We start from the raw sequence: 6,801 nt of genomic DNA, 5'->3' as shown, positions 1-6,801 counted from the left end.
GGCGTATGCGGCACACGACAGAGGAACGTCTTCCGTGGGAGGGAACTACGTCATTCTTATTATCATTGTTCTTCTTCCTCTTCCTCTATTTATTTTCTTCTTCTTCCTCTTCATCTTTCTTCTTCTTCTTCTTCCTTTCTTCTTCTTCTCTCCTGGTCTTCTCTTCTACTTAGTCTTCTTCTTCTTCATATTCTTCTTCTTCTTCTTCTTTTTGTACCTTCGGCTATTCGACTTACAAGAAATTAGATCCGGACCACAGGCTTTATTCAATCGTCACCATCCTCCTCCTCTCCTTTCTCCCACCCTCGATCGTCCTCCTGTTTCGAACCTGGGATTCGCATTTATTTCCTCTCTCCGAGCCCATCGCCATCGCCATTGCCATCACGGAAGTATAGGTTGTGTCCAGTAGTCTCCACAAAACGGGTTTCGGTACATTCTTGTTGAACTTGTTGGAGAGGATGGATGAATGCTGGTGAAGGTGGAAACGTTTCCCCCACCAGTATTTGTCCAGACCTCGTTTGAACACGTCCACAGAGGGGGCCAGTCACCACAGCTTGAGGGAGGTTGTCCCAGTCCTCCATGATTCGTCGACTGAATTTTGTTTTTTTGCTCTGCCATTCAGTCTGGACCCTGTGACAAAGTGCTGAGTGTGTGACCTCGTGGAGGCTGTTACTCTGTTGGTGTGAACCATTGACCTGTCACCTGGATCTACATCTAGTCTGTCATTTAAACCTGGATCTATATCTAGTCTGTCATTTCCACCTGGATCTACATCTAGTCTGTCATTTCCACCTGGATCTACATCTAGTCTGTCATTTCCACCTGGATCTACATCTAGTCTGTCATTTCCACCTGGATCTACATCTAGTCTGTCATTTCCACCTGGATCTACATCTAGTCTGTCATTTCCACCTGGATCTACATCTAGTCTGTCATTTCCACCTGGATCTACATCTAGTCTGTCATTTCCACCTGGATCTACATCTAGTCTGTCATTTCCACCTGGATGTACATCTAGTCTGTCATTTCCACCTGGATCTACATGTAGTCTGTCATTTCCACCTGGATGTACATCTAGTCTGTCATTTCCACCTGGATCTACATCTCGTCTGTCATTTCCACCTGGATCTACATCTAGTCTGTCATTTCCACCTGGATCTACATCTAGTCTGTCATTTCCACCTGGATCTACATGTAGTCTGTCATTTCCACCTGGATCTAAATCTAGTCTGTCATTTCCACCTGGATGTACATCTCGTCTGTCATTTCCACCTGGATCTACATCTAGTCTGTCATTTCCACCTGGATCTACATCTAGTCTGTCATTTCCACCTGGATCTACATCTAGTCTGTCATTTCCACCTGGATGTACATCTAGTCTGTCATTTCCACCTGGATGTACATCTAATCTGTCATTCCCACCTGGATCTACATCTCGTCTGTCATTTCCACCTGGATGTACATCTAGTCTGTCATTTCCACCTGGATCTACATCTCGTCTGTCATTTCCACCTGGATGTACATCTAGTCTGTCATTTCCACCTGGATCTACATCTCGTCTGTCATTTCCACCTGGATGTACATCTAGTCTGACATTTCCACCTGGATCTACATCTCGTCTGTCATTTCCACCTGGATCTACATCTTGTCTGTCATTTCTGTTATGAAGATGATATGCTAGGTGGTCATATTTGAGCCATAATTGAATAATCAATAGTCAATAGTTGTATATTAATCAGCTGTCAGGATTCAAACCTTGCTTTAAGATGTTGCTTTAAATGTTGCATGTTGCCCTAACTGTTCCTTTGGACAGCCTTTATCATGTCCTTGGGAGAACTGTGTATGCTGATATCCCACACATTCATGTTCTTAGTCATCACTAGAGTTTTGCCTTTGTTAACAGCAGGTGCCAGTGTAGGAGTGGAGGAGGCTTAGAAAGTTATTAGTTTGCAAGATGAACTGTTGGGTTGCGAATCTGAGGATTGACTGATTCAACTTCCCCGAGGGCCCCTAGGGAGGGGGGGAAAGAAGCCCACTGCCGCATTTATTTCTTTATTTCTTTATCCCTTAGCACACACTTATAGTCCACACCCAGTTCTGCTTTTGTGTGATTATATATACAACTGTTTTGAAGTAAGAATCTCAATGTAGTCCGGGGGCACCTGACTGAAGGGCCTTTGGGCCGCATTCCGCATGCGTAGTGCCATCTTCTGAAATAAATCGTATCATTCGAGAACCCTCATTCGACTCTGTCATCACTCGGCTGGGTGAAGAGTCATAACAATTTCCACCTGGATCTACATCTAGTCTGTCATTTCCACCTGGATCTACATCTAGTCTGTCATTTCCACCTGGATCTACATCTAGTCTGTCATTTCCACCTGGATCTACATCTTGTCTGTCATTTCCACCTGGATCTACATCTAGTCTGTCATTTCCACCTGGATCTACATCTAGTCTGTCATTTCCACCTGGATCTACATCTAGTCTGTCATTTCCACTTGGATCTACATCTAGTCTGTCATTTCCACTTGGATCTACATCTCGTCTGTCATTTAAACCTGGATCTACATCTCGTCTGTCATTTCCACCTGGATCTACATCTAGTCTGTCATTTCCACCTGGATCTACATCTAGCCTGTCATTTCCACCTGGATCTACATCTGGTCTGTCATTTCCACCTGGATCTACATCTCGTCTGTCATTTCCACCTGGATCTACATCTAGTCTGTCATTTCCACCTGAATCTACATCTACTCTGTCATTTCCGTGAAGAATTTTGAACACTTGAATCAAATCCCCACGGTGCCGTCGGTACAAGAGTGAATACATGTTCAGCTTACCTTTGAATAAGAAAGTGTAAATGTAGTTGTAATGCACTGACGTGTCGGGAGGAGGTGATGAACGATCGACAACCTGTCTGGCAAAGGCGAAGAAGGTCCATCACTGATTGCTAGTCGAGCGAGGAAGAGGGGTAGGCCTCGGTGGGAGAGTACCGATGAGTCGGACTCGCCAAAAGTGGTTATGGCCCTGTCTATCCTAGAAGAGCACCACGCCGAACTGTTAGTCATAGTTTTGGTCTCTGGTGGCTCCAAACCCTTGAGAACTAACAACCTGATTAAGATTGCATTGCTGATGAAACATAATTTGGAGACGTTTCCAAGTGCCAAAAAGCTCAGATCCAGGGGACCTTTTTATATTTTATTGAGTGCAAATTGGTTGCCCAACGGGCAACGGTGTTGGAGCTTCTGATTTTGGTGGTGTTGAAGTCTCCTGGCAGATTCCCTGGTCTCTGAGGGAGAGCCAAGGAGTCATTTACAGGATTGATTCCTTCATTGAAATTGATGACATTAAGAGGCATTTTGCTGAAGTGGGAGTTGTCGACACCCGCCATCTTATGATGGTCAGGGATGGGGTCAAGGTCGACACCACCTTGGTGGTTTTGACCTTCGGCAACCCAGTCCTAACCCCCAAAGTGTTCCTGGGGTATCAAGCCTTCATGGCATGTGAATACATCCCATCCCCCTTAATATGTTACAAGTGCCAAAAGTTTGGGCATACTGCTCCAGCCTGTATGGGCAAACAACGCTGCAGCAAATGTAATGGAGACCATAAATACGGAAGCTGCACTGATGATAAAATGTCTTGTGCCAACTGTGGTGGGAATCACATTGCAGCCTTTAGACTTTAGAGGATGCCCTGAATTACAAAGAGCTGCCCAGATATAAGTGAAAACTAAAGGGAAACTATCCTCGGCTGAAGCTGTCCTGAAGGTCCCCAAAATGAAGTCCCCAATAAATGAGGGCAACACGAAGACCAAAACTGACGGCCAGGTTAAAGTATTAACAAAATCGGTGGGAGATCAGACCGAGAGGAAAGATCAAGAATGCTAAATTGAGAGTATCATCACTGACAAGGATATGAATATCACCAAAATGGGATTTCATCGGTTTTATCACCGAAGTGGTAAACTGCGCAGCACAAGCAAAAAGGAGATCGGAGAAAATCAATATAATTTCCTCTGTAGCCATCAAACACCTGGGTTGGGAAGGAATCTCTTACAAGGAGATTAATAAAATATTCAGCCAATCAGGTAATAAAAGTAGAGGGTTTGACTCTAAACAGGCCCAGGACTCCCCCGCAGATTAATGAGAATGATCCAATGGAATGGAAAAAGCTTAGTCGCTTACGGGTCTGAGTTTATTCAGTTCATCAAGGATCTTTCAACCAAACCGGATATAAACTTTATTCAGGAAACCTGGTTAAAATGTCACAACCGATTGAAGATCCCTGGTTATACCTTCATACACAGGGATAGAGCAAGTGGAAATGGAAGTGGGTGTGGGGTGTTTGTCAAGCTTGATGTCCCCTTCATTGTAATGGTCTGCAATGCCAAACTGGAATGCAATCTAATAGAAATCCGATGCAAAAGGGAGACTGTCACAATTCTAAATTTGTACAACCCGTGCCAACCACTGATCCTTAATACACTCCAGGAAATCCTAAACAGGTATGAAGGGGGTGATCATTTGATGTGGTGACTTCAACAGCCACAACATTCTTTGGGGCTCCAAGCTTACTCAGAGAAATGGTGAGTGCATCGAAAACATCAAGGAGTTATTTGACCTGTTGCTCTTAAATGACGGCAATGGGGCCTTCATTAATCCCTCCACCAGGAAGTCTCCTTTCAACCTCACTTATATCTCCTCATCTGCAGCAGCAGCGAGGTGTGAATGGTGGGTCCACTCTGACAGTTTGGGTAGTGACTACCTTCCGGTGATCGGTAACCTCGAATTGGAAAGGGACCCAGATGATTTGGACAGATTCCCCTCGTGGAACCTTTCCAGGCCATCTAAGACTGCTTTTCTTGGCACTGCTCTGAGGAAGTGAGGGAAGATCTTGCTCATGACTACATTGACACCTTTAACGGCAAGTTAGTTAAAACTATATACACCATTGCCCAGGATTCAACCCCCCATTTACAAATGCTCAGCTGGTCAGAAAATGAAAGTTCCCTGGTGGAATGATGAATGCAAATAGGACATCTGGGCGAGGAGGGCTGCCCTTAAAAGAGTTAGAAAATCCCTGTTGATTCAAGATGCCATCTTATTATATATATTACTAAAACTCTCATCTTGTATGTATGTATGTTTGTATATGAAGACCACAAGGGGAAAACCAGAGATGTCAGGATAAGTCAATTTTGAAGAAACTGAAAAACAAAGTTTCAAGACTTTGGTGGACTGTTTAATAACTGTCATATAGATTTCTTTTCCAGTAAAAGGAAGAGTGATCATTGGCCGATCAAATTAAGCATGTAGCATTTGCCAAGCTTCTGTGTTATTTAATTTAAGAGCAAAGAACGAATCAATGTTGCAAACTGACATCACTGGTTATTCCCTTGTTTAATAATTGCCATGCAATTTTAACCCAGGATGTGGAGCAAATTCATGCTTGTTGGTTATTAGCATACATTACATGACTTTGGTGATCACAGATTATTTTTTTCAACATTAAACGGTCATTTTTTTTGTTTGTTTGATTGGTGTTCAACGCCATACTCAAGGGTATTTCGCTTATATGACGACGGATTCTCCATTTCTTACTCCGTACTACTTAATATGATGGAAAACCGGGAGGAAACCAAGGATAAACCACCCCCGCGATAGCCGAAGTCACCTCATGTGACTCCCTCATATAACTAAGCAGGTTGATTGAGCGGTGGGTACATCGAATGAGGATGGGTACTCAGACGCGCTAACCATTAAGCCACGGCGTGGGTCCCATAAAAGTCACAATAAAGGTTTGACCAGGCTTGAACCACGATATGCACCAACTACGAAGCCCATGATATAACCAAATAGGCCATTGTAGTGCTCAGAGTTTATGCTGTGAAAGTTTTACAACCTTTCATTTTTTTTAGTTTCTCAACTCTGAATATTATGGTGGAACAGTTAACATGAATGAAAGGGAGATAACCAGGAGTAAAGTACTGACAACTCTGGGTTTCTACTTGTTCAGCTTTGACAACACTTGTTTTTTCATTGCACAGCTAAACTTTATACCATATAAATTAGGTGACACCCCTGGTTATTTGTTAAAGTAATATTGTGAGAGGAAACCTAATGTTGCCAACTATTGGCAGGTGCAATAACCCTGAAATTTATAAAAAGTGACATCTCTGGTTTTCCCCTTGTGGTCTTCATATATGCATGTATGTATGTATGTATGTTCCCGAAATACAGCCAAAACGGTACACGATGGCGCAAAAATTTTCGGCCCACCTTACTCACCATTCACCTGCGGTGTGCAGTATCAAGTTGCGTTCAAATCGGGCAATGAAAAAATTATTAAAAATCAATTCCCAATTCAGTTAAATACTCTTCAGGAGAATTTTATCAATGCAAACAACCTCAGCGGTATAGTTCGCTGGAGCTATCTTTTTTTAAATGATTTTTTTTTATCAACGGCTGTCACAACGGGAACCCAACGGGTTCACGGGCCATCTAGTTGAGTTTACAAGGAGAAGAGCCCAAGCCCAGCGAGTAATAAAACAAACCAAGACTACTTCTTGGCACTTCTTATTTTTCTCCATCAACCCAGACGTTTCTCTTCAAACCATCTGGAGAAGGATAAAACGTATGAATGAAAGCAAAGATGGACGAAGAATCATCCCTGTGCTTGTCTGCAACAACTAAACCCTCTGTCTGAACAGAGACAAGGCTACTGCCCTGGGAATACACTTCTCTAACATGATTGGAGACACGATCACGGACTCAGAGTTCAAAGTGAATAAGCATC

Source organism: Eptatretus burgeri, chromosome 1, assembly GCF_056783735.1.
Source record: "Eptatretus burgeri isolate ZD-2024b chromosome 1, Ebu_testis_v1, whole genome shotgun sequence".
NCBI classification, from domain to species: domain Eukaryota; kingdom Metazoa; phylum Chordata; class Myxini; order Myxiniformes; family Myxinidae; genus Eptatretus; species Eptatretus burgeri.
This window is presented reverse-complemented; position numbering follows the sequence as displayed.